The sequence below is a fragment of the Aethalodelphis obliquidens genome, unplaced genomic scaffold (assembly GCF_003676395.1).
Source record: "Aethalodelphis obliquidens isolate GAN/ISIS:26980383/991018 unplaced genomic scaffold, ASM367639v1 scaffold21, whole genome shotgun sequence".
Lineage (NCBI taxonomy): Eukaryota > Metazoa > Chordata > Mammalia > Artiodactyla > Delphinidae > Aethalodelphis > Aethalodelphis obliquidens.
The window spans coordinates 97213-111941 of NW_020837965.1; the positions used below are offsets into that span (position 1 = coordinate 97213).

A 14729-nucleotide genomic window follows, 5' to 3' on the forward strand; every position below is an offset into this window, starting at 1 on the left:
CTGTTTACACTCAAGTGTGCAAGCACTGTGCAAGGACAAAAAGAGCACCAGCAGCCACCGTGCAGGAGGGCCTCTGCCCCTGCCTTCCTCTCCCGTCTGTCCCTGTACAGTCCAATCTGCATGCTGCATAGCCCACAGAGCGTGGGTACTTCTGCTTTCAGTCAGATCCAGTCTCCTAACCACAAAACTCACTCACACACACACAAACAGACAAATAACTATGGAGCCAGCTGAAGACTGGGCCACACCCAGGAGCCGAGACAGTATTCCTCTGGGCTCTTCCTGCACTGAAGCGGCCCTTCCCCGTTTTGAAACTGGGAGGGGCAGGGACCAGGGGCAGGACAGAGGAGCCTTTCCTCTGTGAAGCGAAAGTGGGGACAGTCTATGGAACTTCAAGGAACTCGCTGCCTCTCAGCTTCCCCATTTGAAAGTGAAGGACTAGATGTCCCAAAGTGTTTTCCAGCTCTGGGTAAATCCTGGGAGCTGGAGAGCCCGGAACTAGGACCCAGGGCCAGCTGAAGAGGTCAAAGCCAGGTCAGGTGGGATGAAGGATCTGAGGCCAGCCAGATGCGCCCCAAGAGCTGCCGGGCAGGCTGGGGGGAGGAGGAGGAAGGGGGAGAAAGGCCAGACTACTTGCACTCGCAGGATTTTGAGTTTCTGGGATCTCTTCCGAGTTCCAGGGCCTTCCCCTCCCAGGAACTGGCAAATTCTGGCAACAGCAGGCGGGCTTGGGGTCTCTGTCTGCCCAGCTGCTGGAAAAAGCCGGGAATCGAAATCCCCCACTATTTTCCCTCCTCTCTGGACCCCATTTCCCCAGAGAAGACGGGTGGCCTCAGAGGGAACCCCCTTCTGGCTGCAAGCCTGTTGTACTTCCCTCTCTCCAAGCTTCGGCCAGGACAAATTTGCCCTGGCTGTTCCCCTCCCCCCTTCCTGAGACTCCTAGAGGAAGAAGCATTGCCTGGAAAATATAACACTCACCACAAGCTCCCTGTGGTTGGAGAGAAAGGCAGAGGGAACAGAGAGCACCTTCCCCGGCTGGCCATAGCACCAGGATCCGTTCCAGGAAGAGCAAGATCAAGAACCACTGCCTGGGACGGCTCAGGCCTCCAGCCCCTCTCCTCCCCACCAGTCCCCGAAAACCACAACCGGTAAGTTGAGTCCCGCAGGGAGCCCCCGACCCTCACCCCTGCAAAACCCCAGCTCTCTTCAGACATGTGTTAACTTTCTTCTTATATAATATCTTGGTGTTCCCCCCACCCTCCCACTCCACCCTTGCTACCTGGTGAAACAGCCAAAGTGCTTTTAGGAGCAACTCCCACCCCAGGCTCCACCCGAACTCCACTGAGCTCACACTGAGAGGCTTCAGGTGAAGCGAAGACAAGAGGATTTTTTCCTTGGCTTTCTAAAGCAGCCTTCCTCCCACCCACCTGAGCAGTTCAGCCTGAGGCCTGGGCGGGTAAGTTCCCGAGAGCACAATATGATCTCTGGGAAGCTGAGCCCTTAACCCTCCGCTGCAGGGACAGAATCCCTTGCAAAAGTACACAGGCTGCAGGGTCTGGGCTGGTCCAGGCTGGAGTGCTCACACAGTTTTGCCCAGGGCCTAGGGAGTTCGAAAATGAGCTTCATTTACATAAGCCCAGTGGCCTGGAAGGGTACCCTCCTACCACAAGCAGGTGACCCTTCATTTCCTTTTCCCTGGAAGGAGCAAAAGGCAAACAGGAGCTGGGCTTGGTAGGAACTGGTGAAATGCTAGCCATCATCTGTTGAGTACCTACTGTGTGCCAGTCACTTTGCATGCATGATCTTGTTTAACCTTTGTAGCAACCCTATGAGTAATTATCATCATCCCCATTTTATAGGTAGGGAAACTGAGGCTCAGGAAGTTAAGCAATGCTCAAAGCCACACAGCAAGTGGGGCAGCTGAAGAACGAACCCAGGTCTGCCCAGGCCTCATTCCTATGCCCCTGCCAGGCTTCCTTCAGAGTCACTGCCCAGGTTATTGTCCACACACCATCCAGGAATGGTGTTCTGAGTGCGGGGAGGGAAGTAGGTGTACACAAGTTTTGCCTGATGGCTCTGGAATCCTAACTGATGTCCCACTGACTGTTATTGTTCCCAAGTGCATGACTGTGAGAGCCCCTGTAAGTGTGCGTGTGTTGGGGGTGGAGGGAGGGTGATCTGGATTCCAAAGAGCAGTTTCCAACACTGAAGTTATGCTGTAATGCTTCTGATTCATAAAATGAGCTCACAGTCTCACGATATCCTGAATGTTGCTTCGAATGCAAATGCAGATCCCACAAGTAAGAACTGGGGATTTCAGCACACTCCACCCAGCTCCAGCCCAGCTCCAGCCCAGCTCCAGCCCAGCTCCAGCCCAGCTCCGAGGAGTTTACTTAGTTCAGCCCCACACAGCCAGAGCAATCCTGCCTGTGCAGAAGCAACTCTTCCAATGGAACACGACCCCTGGCTGCATTTCCTGCAGCCTGTGGAGTGTCAGGGAAGAATGGAGCCCCCAGGCTGCTTCTGTACTAATTCGAGCACACACAGGAAGGGTGCCAATTGGCCTGGCCAAAGGAAATGCCCAAGTTAGCAGATTCCCAGGCAGGAGGCTCCAACACTCACCCTGAGGTCCCACTGGGGTCAGGATTACTGGGACATATTCTCCAGAAGGCCAGCCATAGGGCAGTGCCAGGAGACTGGGTTCACCAGCATCAGACTCACACATGGACCAACCCTTTTGAAAACAATGGCACAGTATGAATCCCGCAGCAGGACTCACTGGGCCCACCACACGCTAAGTCCACGTTTTCTGGATGGAGATCTTTCATTCATTTTGTTCAGCTAACATATGCTAAACACCTACTAGATGCCGGACACTGTGGGAACAATATAGAGCATATGCTAGAGCAGAGCTATGATAGTACTGAAATGTGCTTTCAACATTTGGTATATATGTACTAACTTGCAAAATCCTCACCTCAACTCTTTGAAGGTATAGAAACTCTAGCTCCCAGTTTATGATTTGACCACCACATTACAGTATGTGCACAAATGACTATATAAGGTGGAAATGAGTATTCAGAAGAAGGCTGAGGCTTCTCCAAAGAAGTGACATTTGAAACAGGATTAGAAGGATACGCCGCAATCTCCCAGCTATTTGTGGCCATGCCCATTCCACCAGGAGCAAGGTTTCCTTCTGGGAGACCCAACTGCAGGAGAGGGGCTGTCAATGCCAAAGATTCCTGGACTGGACCCACTCCCCTTCCAGGACACTCTGCTCCATGCGCACCCCCCTGCCAATCCTTCTCCCACTCAGGGGCCCAGAGGCCTTGTCTCCACTGGGCATCCCTTCCCTGAGTTCTGCAGCCACAAGAGGCCTTCAGCTAAAATCTGTAACTGCATATTGCCTTTTTGTTTCTCCATTTATTAAAAGCAGCAGCCCACAGGACTAAACACTCAAGCTATTTTTAAATCCCACATTTAAAAGTTGAACTCTCATCCCCATGGGCACTCCAGGGCACTCTTTCCTAGGGTGGGGTGAGGGGCTGACAGAGCCAGGAGGAGTGTGGGTTCTTCCCGATGCTTGGAGAGACCACACTGGCAGTGGTCAGGTCGTCCCAGAGCAAGCTGCATGGTTGGGGGGCGGGGGAAGAACCCTCCAGGTTCTTCACCCCGCTGGCCTCTGGGAGCTACTCAGACCAGAGTAACCTGCCAGAGGCCAATCCAATTAGAGTGGAGACTGGGCCAGAGCCATACAATGAGATGGTTTATCACAGTAACTGAGTGTTTACACCCCTATTATTCACTGTCCAGAGCCGTAGGAAAAGGAGGATCCACAAATTCCCAACCAGGGACAGTTTCTCCTTTCCCCTTCATCCTGAAGCCATCTAACAGCCTGTGAAAAGGGTGCATTTCTCTTATGTTAAAGCGGCACATGCACACCATCCCTAGGAGGTTCTGGAGCAAGACAAGTGGTTTCCTTCCCTTAGCCGGGGCCCCACAAGGGAGACGAGGCTTCTCCTCAGAGCTGCGTTTCTTCCACTTGCATCAGGCCTCCAGTCTCAATCCTGAAGCTGCAGGGCCAAGGAGAGGCCAGACCTCCAGACTGCCACCAGGCCAGGCTCCCCCGGTTGGAGCAGGCCAGACCTTCCCTCCATCCAGCCACAGCTGCCAACAGGGATCCCCTGAACACACGTGCCTAGGCGGCCTCCAGACTCACCCAAGGCCAGCCAGGTCTCCCCCATCCCACCGTCCCCTGAGCAAGGCTGCAAAGGCTGGCACACAGGTCCCAGGTGGGACCGTGGAAGCAGGAAGTAGCCACTAAAGTTGTGACCGACAAAGTTTTAAATGGGGGAGAGTAACTTCCCCTTTCATCCTTGCAGCAGCTCACTCTGGAGGCTGGGCTGCAATACCCAGGGGCTCCCACTTCAGAGCGGCAGGTATCTCTTCTAGGTCCGCCTTCCTGAGGCTTCCTTGGGGCTGAGGCTTGAAAGCGTCAGGCCCTTATCCAGAAGCCTGGTGGGGGCCCTAGAGGTGCAACCTGGTGCACACGCTCCTGGATGTGTGAGTTGTAAGGGGGGTATGACTACCGCCACCAAGCCGGCCTTACGCAGGCTCCAGAAAAAAAACCCGGGCTCCCGAGTTCCGCACAGGCACCACCAAACGCAGCACAAGGTGAGGCGGCGGGAGAACTCCACAGGCCGCGGCTGCACGGGGCGTGAGGGGTTGGGCGAAGGATGACAGGTCTGAGGTGCGCCAGCAGCCGGCAGCGCCGGGGTGCGCGGGGTGAGGCCGGTCCGCCCGCCCTAAACGCTCCAGCTTAGGCCTCAGCTGCACTGGCCCCGGTTCCCTGCCACCCCTGCAACTCTGTCTCCCAAACTCCGGGCGCGCGTGCAGTTTCCACGTCCGCTCTCGGGTGCACACGGAAAAGGGAAAGGGCTCCCGCACCAAGTTCCCGCAGCTCGCGAGACCCTCCTGTACCTCCCGGACCCAGGCTCGGTCACGCAAGCCGGTCCCGGCGGACACCACGTTTCGCTCAGGCGGAGGAGGAGCCGCCGCTACCGCCGCGGGCCGGGTGGCTTGGGAGGGTTTTCCTGCCGGGGCCGCGCCTGGGTGGGCGGGGGCCGCGCGCGAGCTGCGTAGCTGCACAAACACGGCGGGTTGGCTCTGCACAGGCACTTGCGGGCGGGGGGTGCGGGCCGCCGAGGGGGCGGGCGGCAGGGCGGCAAACGCACGTACACAAGCGCCCCCCCCCACGGCCGCTCGGGCAGCAGAAGTTGCCACGCCGCGCCCCCCGTGGCTCCGCGCCCCCGCTCCGGGCCGCGCCTGCAGAGCTGCAGCCCGCGCCCCCAGCCGCCACTGCTTGCGCGCAGCCCGGGGTCCCTTGGCCGCCGCAGCCAGGCCGGGCTCTGCGCCGAGCCGCGTGCAGGCCTCGGCCGCCGGCCCAACAGCCCCACTTACCCTGCTCCTACCCGAGCTCCGGCATCGGCTGTCCCCTTTCCGCCGCGGGCCGCCGCCTTCGGTCGCCTCCCAGGCTCCAGCCGCCTGCACGCACTCCCGATTTTAAAAACAAACAGGCGCCGCCGCCTCCCCGCGACGCTCGCAGAATTTCCGCCAGCTCGCGCCTCCCGAGGCCGGGAAGTTTGCTGGCAGGGCCCGGGCGGGACGCGCGGGCTGTCACCCCTCGCTCCCGGCACAGGAGCCTCGGCGCACCCCGCGCCCGTGGTGTCCGCCTCGCGATCGCTCTCCCTCCCTCCGTGTCACCCCCCAGTCCTCCGATGCAGTGTCAGGATTGCACTGCTCTGACTCATCGGTTGAGCTCACAGCTTGAAAAAAAAAAAGAGAGAGAGAGAGGGCGAGAGGCAACAGCGAAGGAGGAGGACTCTCTGGCGTGCTACAAAGGATTGCACAACTCGAGGCTGGGAGCGCGGAGCGCCCAGCGGCGGGCCGGCGCGCGCGGCACGGCGGCGAGCAGGAACCAGCTCTACCACTTCATCAGCACAACTGTCTCGGGTCTGCCTCTCAGCCAGCAGGCCCGGCGCCGCCCACTTCCTGAGACCAAATAAGGCCGGAGAAGGCGTCTTTAAACCTCCGGCGGCTGCCCAGGCTGGGGATTTCCAGCAGACCTCACCTCCACTCCTAAGTCAGTCGCCACCCTCCCCCAGCCCAGGCCGGCGACCCCGATGGCTTTGCTGGAACCAACAGGCCACGCGGCTCGTTCCTTTCACACCAAGGTCAGGACGAGACGGTGACGAAATGTTTGGAAACCCAGCGGGCCTGCCAGGAAAGTATGTGTGTGATGTTGGGGAGGACACAAGTCGCTTTCTTCCACAAAGAAAACTCTCGTTTTGGATACGGTAAAGCATGCTTAATCCTCTCCAAGGCACTTCATTAACAGTCTCCCCAAGCTTCACTGTTTGGCTTAGCATCCTCGTGGTGTTAAGGTTATTGAGAAACTGCTCCCAGCCCCTATAAAAGACCCATGTCTTGATTACTTAGGTGTGAAAAGCTCCTTGGTTTAATTCTAGCAGCTGAGGCCCAAGTTAGGCAGCTTTTGACTGCATGCCTATATTTCGCCTACCTTCCCTACCATCCCCTGATGCCTCCTTAACTGGCGGGAAGATGGGAAACCTTTCTGCTACTCAGGAGGTTCTTGCTGGCCCCCACATACCATGAGGCTCCAGGGCCAGGAGAAAGTCCTGGGGAGGGAGCCCTTTTTTCCTAGTTCCTTTCGTTTGTTTTTGTTTTTTCTTTTCCCCAAGGAGATGGGTCAGAAGGAGATTCTTCTTTGAAGGAAAAACCACTGAAGAATACACTGTGTCCTGGCAGCTGCTTTTCCCCTGTGGCCAGTCCTGAGAAGCAGGTGCATCCCTTGCTTTCTCAGGGGGAAGGGGAGGGGCAGCAGAATGTGATTCTCACGGTCCCTCTGAACCTGCAGGGCAAGGACCTTCCCCACCGTGCCCCTCCCCCTGCCCCCAGTGGATGACAGAGATGACACTGGTACCTTCTGCCTAGAAACCTTCAGAACCCCACACTTGCTTCTAAGGGGCATGACCTTCCTGTCCTCTTCCATCCCTTCACTGGCGGGAGCACCTGTGTGCACCTGGAGCTCACACCTTACCCAGGAGGAAAAGGGCTTATCTGCACCACGGTATGACAGAAATGTCACAGTAATGACAACTTAGTCTCATCTGCAAAATAAAGATAATTATGCCAGGGGACTGGACCGGATGACCTTTTAAAATTCCTTCCAGTTTAAAATCCACGATCCTGTGATTGTAAAAAGTGAATGGAGGAGCCAGGGAAACGACCTCCAACAAAGAAAAGCCCAGGCTCTCGGATTTAGCATCTGCTCTGACAGTATTGTTCCTGACAATTCTCAAAGGATGTCCCCACACACAGCCTACTGAACAAGCCTGTGTGTGAGAGAGTTTCATCCCGCTCATTTTATGGATGCAAACATTGAGGTTCAGAAAGGTTGAGTGACTTGCACAAGACCACAAGGCAAGCCAGTAGTCTGTCATCTCTCTGTTCCTCTTCCCATCTCCCCTAGAGGAAGGCAATGAGCAATTGAGGGACTGGGACGCTCAGGCATGCTGGCCCCCAAGTAGAGGCTGGACTCTCAGGACTCCTGGCAGAGGTTCTGTGTAAAACCTTTTTGTTTTTTCCATTTGTCTGATTTTTCTCCTTCCCACTGACACCTCATCCAAGTGAGGGAAGCAAAAGCAAAGGCACCTGGTCTGCAGTGCTCACTCCTCTGCAAACCTGCAGCCATCCCGACCTCCCCCTTGGGCCTGGCCCCCAGAGCTGGCCTCGAGCCAGTCCAGAGCAAGTCCCCCGATAGCCAGTGTAGACAAGCCCAGGGATGTTCCCCACCAAGCAGAACCCTGGCTGGGGAGCACATTTCTAGAAGAGCCTGCCACCATGAAGCCAGAGCCTAGCCTCCAGGGAACAAGTGGGAGCTGCTCCAAAGGGCACTCCTCAGCCTTGTCCCGCCAGGACTCCCTCTCTGTCCCACGCCGGGATGCTGGGCCAGGCCCAGGAAGCAGCGCAGGGAGCAGAGGTAGGTGGCAGGATGCATGAGAAACAGAAGTCATTGACCTGGAACAGCCCTGCTCATCTTGGAGCAGCTCACGCTCACAAAGGAAGAGAGGGAGGAGAAACGGCATGTGCGTGTGTAGGGGAGGAGGGCCCAAGACTGTCCCAGATGGCCCCTGCCTGGCAGGAGAAGTCTCCCTCCCAAAGGCAGGCAGCTGAGGATGTATAAAGAAAGCTGCAGCTCTTCCAGGAAAGCCCTGGAGGTCAGTTTTGCTGCAGATATGACAGTGCAGAATCACTGACATGTGAAGTGAAAGTTTTGATTTTAGAAGCTCCAGCCCTTCCTACAGAGGCAGCTAAGAAGGGTGCCTTTTGGGTAAGAAAAAAAAAGGTGTTCCAGGGACCTTACCCATACAGCAGACTTTTCTCCACCAGCAAGCTTCTTTACAAACTGCAGAAAAGAGAGAGGTACAGAGCTCCAGTTCCCAGGGAGTGCATCTGCTGAGAAACACTCCAGGAAGCAAAGCACCCTAGACAGGATTTCAAACTCTGGGTCCCAGTGACAGTAGAATATGGCATTAGAGAGGCCTCCTAGAATGGCATCAGCTCTCTGGACTCCACTCAGAGTGATCCCTCACTGCCCTGAGTGATCATCGTCAGCATCCACTTCTGGGACAATTTGAGACCATTAAGAAGCTTCCAAGGGTGAATTCTGTGCTATGTGAATTATATCCCAATAAAGCTGTTATTAAGAGAAAAAAACCAAAGCTTCCAAGGAAGCCGGTTCTCACCACCCATCCACTGCCTCTTTCTGCTTTCATCATTCACGATTTAAAAGAGGAGTTTTCGGGCTTCCCTGGTGGCGCAGTGGTTGAAAGTCCGCCTGCCGATGCAGGGGACACGGGTTTGTGCCCTGGTCCGGGAAGATCCCACATGCCGCAGAGCGGCTGGGCCCGTGAGCCATGGCCGCTGAGCCTGCGTGTCCGGAGCCTGTGCTCCGCAATGGGAGAGGCCACAACAGTGAGCAGCCCGCGTACTGCAAAAAAAAAGAGTTGTTTTCTTCACCCCAAACCCCATGCCTGCTTCCCTGTCCTTTTTCCATTGTCCTTTCTCTGTCAGGACTTTCCATCAAGGCCAGCACACATGGTGTGTTTAAGTGAATAACCAACCTTTACAGGAATGTGGGGAATAGGGGGTACAAATACCTTTGAGGAAATCCCAAGTCCACAATGCTGGGTTCCTTATGTCCCTTATGTTCCTTGTGTCCCTGTTGTCATTTCCCTTTTCAGAATAAAGGTACTACCTCTAGGACCTAATTACCTACAGTTAAAACAGAAGAAAGACAAAGTTGTAGAAAGAGCAGGGAACCAGGACTGAGTTTGGGTCCTGCCTAACTAAAGCCAACCCACTGTGTGATCTTAGGAAAGTTGACACTTACCTTCTCCAAGTTTTGCATTTTGGCTCCCTAGGAGATGTACTGTAAGTATTTGCTACACAAACAATAAAAGAATGCCTACTTTCTCGGGACTTTGGAGAATCACAAGGACAAGAAAACTGCTTTATCATGCTATGTACCTATACGAGGTGACAATTTTTTTTTTTTTTTTACTGTTTTACCCTATATCCCCTTCTCCCAAAACTAGCTTCTCCCTTTCAAAAACCTAGTCCAGTCAAGATTCTTTTTCCTCTGAAAGGACCCCAGGTCCACCCCCATCAGCCTCAGGGTGACCCTATGCTGGGCTCTTCCCAGAGAGACTCTTTCCAACACTGACTCAATGTCCCATCCAGGTGTCTCTCCAAGGCTTCTGCCCAGTCCCTGCTCTTTGTGTCCTTCCCTCCAAGCTTTTCCACTGTGCGCCCTCCCAGCCCGAACAGGGACGCTCCTTTGATGCCTGTGCCTTCTCTTCACCCCTTTTTTGCCACGTCCTTTCTGAGGGAGCAGGGAGCTCAAAACCCCAGCTGTGAAGTTAAGCCACCGTGTGCTGAGAAGTCCCTGCACTGTCTTCTCTTTTACCCATGAAAACCCAGGGGGCCCTCCGCCTGAGTTCACAGTTACCTCACCTGTTCCGGGGCAGGGCCGTGCCTGCCGCAGCAGCCTACAGCTGTCCTCATCCCGTGGCCCTCCTACCCCCGCCTCCACCTCCCTCTCTCGCAGGCCTGGGCCAGGTTCTGAGTGCCTTTGTCAAGCCTAAGAGGGAACTTCTGCAGATGTCCCCAGTTGCTGCTGTCACTCTAGGAGAGACGTCTGGCTGGGGATAGGGAGAAGGACAAAACAGGTGTGGCCACCACGGAGGGTGGGCCGGCAGGGCCACGGGGAGAGAAACACCCTTTCTTCACAGAACCAGAGCTGCCAGCTTCCCGAAGGCCTCGTTTCAGCACAGTCCCATGTCCCCTGCAGAACCCCAGGACAGACTCCTTCACGATCTGATTTCTGGAGCTCAGCCTCCCTACCTTGTGTTTGTGGGCCAGGAGGAACGGGCACTCCGAGATCCAGGGTGTGCACTGGGCATGCTTTAAGGCATTATTTTTAAATGAAAACAAATACAAATGATGCGCCTTGGACTAGAAGCCAAAATTCATATTCATGGGAATGTCCAGGTTAAGAACACAGGCTGAGACCTGAGTCCAATTCTTGGCTCACACTATCTTGATGACGTTGAGCAAGTTTCTTAACCACTTGGTTTTCTCATGTGCAAGAAGGGGATGATAAGAGCTTAAAACAGTGCCTGGCGTACGTTAAGTCTTCCTAAGTATTGACTCCCATTTTTTCTCATCTCCTAACTGATCTTCTAGTCTTGCACACCTATCACCCACACTGCCATCAGAGTGATCACATCCCTTTTCAATACCTCCCATCATCTACTGCAAAAAGTTGAGACTGTTAGCCAGACTGTTAGGCACTTGCAGTTCTGGAATGATCTGGCTCTGCCCTACTTCCCAGCCCCAGGCCTACATAGCCTAACAACCTGAAGTTCCCCAAGATGCCTTCTTTCTCACACGTGCTCCTCCTCCCCCCACTTTCATCCACAGGTAAACCTGCCATACCCTGGTCCTGACTTAAGCTTAATGGCAGCTCTTCCAGGAAGCCTTCCTTGACTCCTCCAAGCAGAGCACGGCCACTGCAGTGTACACTGCTGGAGCCCTTCCAGAGCCCCTTAACCAGGTTGGTGCACTGTGAGTGCAGCTGCTGCTAGTATTGACTCCCAGCTACTGTGAGTGTTGACTGCTAAGGGCTCACAGCTGCCCCTGTGAGGGGGCTCAAAGGGAGCCTTTGCTAGGAGAGAGCACTGCAGCCAATGATTGACAAGGGGGGTGGGTGGAGGGTGGGTGGGTGGAGAGGGGTGGGTCCAAAAGAAAGGTGGGATCAAATCTGTGGTGATGCAGTTCCTATTGCAGGGCTCCCTGTGGTATCTGGCTGAAGCTAGCTCCAGCTGCAACACATCCCTCCTTGCTTAGCTTCTTCCCCAGCCCAAATCTGCTTCCCTCACTTCCTACCTCCTGGGAGAACTTAAATCAATCCCAGGCACCCCGAACTGTCTTGGTCTCTGTCCCTAAGGATGAGACCAGCCACTCTCTCTCCTAACTCCCACGGCACGGTCTGTTTATCTTGACTCCATCCCCTACACATTGCTCTACAGCTGCTTCCTGCACCATCTCCCTACTAGGTTCAGAGCTTCTGAAGGGCACAGCCTAGATCTTAGTCACCTTGTATCCCTGGTGCCTACGTAGTGCCTGCACATGCTGGGTGCTTAGTAAGTGCTTGCTGATAAATGCACAAATAACATTTGTGGAGTTCTGAGGCAGGCAATAAAATGTAAGTATTATTATCACTACTTTTATTACTAGTCTGTTTCCTCCATTCTAAGATGCACATTTTAATATCTCTGAAGTGAGGATGCATCTTACAACTGATAGCACATCAAGGTTTAATTAGCAGCATTTTCTTTTTCATAGTTGTAAATAAAATAATGGTCATTTTATAATCATTGGCTTCTTAGGTTCAGTGGTGTATGGTATTATTATTATTTTTGCCCATGCCACACAGCTTGCGGGATCTTAGTTCCTCGACCAGGGATCGAACCAAGGCTCCGGCGGTGAAAGCACCGGGTCCTAACCACTGGACCGCCAGGGAATTCCCTGTATGGTATTACTACTACTACTACTACTGAGACTGGATCTCCTGGGTTCTGGGGACTGCAAGGCAAAGTCCACAGAGCTAAGTCCCCATTACCTGAGCTCAGTAGCTGTCAGGCAAGCTCTCAAAGTGACCTGCATTTGCCCAGGGACCAGAAGGACCCCTGTGTCCAAACACCTCTGGAAATTCCCATGAAAGCAGGCCAATGTGATGTGGAACAAGCTCTGGACTGGGAGTCAGGAAAGTGACGTTCTAAGCCTAGTTCTTCCTCTGATTTTCTGGATGACCCCAGGCGGGACCTATCAACACATTTACTGAGCACCTACTAAATGCTTGACATGATGCGAGCCCAATGGGTCCACCCAGTGCCCTGAGAGGAAGCCATTATCCTCATTTTATAGATAAGGAAGCTGAGGTTCAGAAAGGTTAAACAGCTCTTCCAAGGTCAGACAGATGGTATTTGACCTCTGGGCTCTCTGAGTCCTTCTCTCGGCTATATGAGGATACCTCCCTGGACCTGTATTTTCCCAGAAAAAACGTCAAATAATGAGGCGTCACAGATTGGAGGCTCACAGGCCATTCTCATTCCCAGATACACTGTATTTGACCCATCTCATGTATTTTATTTTAATTGAATTAAATTGATTTTCACCATTTATTTAAATCAAGAGGTTTAAGCTAAAAATCGGGATTTCTGGTTTGTCATGAAAAAAGTTGGAACACTGGCCACATTGGGCCCTCCTTCTCGCAGGTGGAGCTAAGTAGCAGCACAAGGGGAGTGGCTTCAGGAGGGGAATGGCACTGTGATGGCACGCACACATTCCAACTTTCCACAGATTCCACCCCTTTCTAGGCCGTGGGTCACTATTGTTTCTCATCTCATTTGTGCTGTGTTCTTGCACCCAGCCAGCCCCTGTTATTGAGATCCCCCCTGTTCCCCACAGGCCTTTGGGTGGGTGACCCTTAGACCAGATGAACTCCTGTGCCCTCTCCAGCCCTCACAGCCTGTGGCTCCTCCCAGAATCTCCCAGCGCGGCCTCCCTCCAAGGAGATCACTTCATGAACCTATTTCAGAACCACTCAGGCAAGCCCCTGCCTGGCACCTTTGCCTCCATCACGGGGGCCCCACTGTTGGTCCCTCCCAGCCCCAGCCGGCCCCACCGAGAGCATCCGTCCCAGCCAGTTCGGAGGGCTGCAGGCGATGGAGGGAATGGCGGAGGTGGTGAACCAGGCAGGTGTGGAGAGGCGCTAGCGCGCAGCTCAAGGGGCGGGGCCCCAGCCAGGGAGGGAGGGAGGGAGGCAGGACTTTGCACTTCCCAACAGGAAAGTGGTTCAAGGAGATACATGTATGTGGGGAGGCTCCGCAGTCACAGAAGATGAGCACCGTTTGACACATAAGGAAGGACAAGCAGTAACTCATCAGGCGGAAAAATGTACAGTCTCAGCAGCAATTTAAGATATGCAGATCAGAACACCATTAAGGGCCCATTATGGCCAGAGTCAACGTGACAATAAGTAAATAAATTAAACAAGAAAACTGTTGGCAGGGTCATCAGGAAACAGCTGCACATACATTGCTGTACCACTATAAACTGTTCAAATCTTTCTAGAATGTGATTTGCATTGTGTTGCAAGAGTTTAAGACTCCATCAGGTAATTACGGTCAGGGAACCAGATCCCACGAAAACAACTTAAAATAGCACCACCGGGCTTCCCTGGTGGCACAGTGGTCGAGAGTCTGCCTGCCAATGCAGGGGACGCGAGTTCGAGCCCTGGTCTGGGAAGATCCCACATGCCGCGGAGCAACTGGGCCCATGAGCCATAGCTACTGGGCCTGCACGTCTGGAGCCTGTGCTCCGCAACAAGAGAGGCCTTGACAGTGAGAGGCCCACGCAGCGCAATGAAAAGTGGCCCCCGCTCGCCGCAACTAGAGAAAGCCCTCGCACAGAAATGAAGACCCAACACAGCCAAATAAAAAAATAAATAAATTTATAAAATAAAATAAAATATCACCACCAAGGAATTTTTATAAACGATGCTCATAGCACCTATATATAGACACCCCCCCAAATGGAACTCCATTCAGATTACAGAATGGTATGTTAACAGAATGAAATAGGAAAGGACTGACATATGGAAACAATCTGATGAAACCATTTGATGAACTCATGTTAAGGGACAAAATCGGTACCAAAAATAGTAGAGGTGGACTTATCAATGTTAAAACTTCCATAGGAACATTAGCAGCAATCAGGAGAGAATTCTGAACAATGCAAATTGCTAAGGTGTAATGTTTATTATGTTAAGTTGATCAAGATGGTTTAAATAATGATGATGATGATGATGATACTGACGATGTAAAGGCCTTTGAACAGGATTTCCTCATAATAAAAACACCCTAGCCCTGGTCCCGGGGGCAGGTAGGCTCGGGGCCCTGGCTTGATGAGGAAGGAAGAAGGAATGTAAACTGGGAGAGGAGGGGTTATGACTGTAGGTAGGGGGAGGGCCCCAGAGCTTCCCTTGTCAGAAGGGCTCTGAAAGACACCTCCACCAAAGA

General features: G+C 53.6%; 1 protein-coding gene across 4 annotated transcripts in view; it reads right to left on the minus strand.

The window, feature by feature from the left end:
• Positions 1-14729, minus strand: part of MIDEAS (mitotic deacetylase associated SANT domain protein) — a 67798-nt gene that overhangs the window by 35928 nt on the left and 17141 nt on the right. Inside the window, exon 1 of one of the 4 annotated variants that reach the window (XM_027119943.1) lies at positions 5472-6236. The exons of 1 other annotated variant lie outside the window; for it this stretch is intronic. The gene's annotated coding sequence lies outside the window, so the exon portion shown is untranslated. Of the gene's footprint in view, positions 1-5460; positions 6240-14729 lie in introns of those variants that run through there. 2 more of the 4 variants (XM_027119942.1, XM_027119945.1) reach the window with 2 other exon arrangements.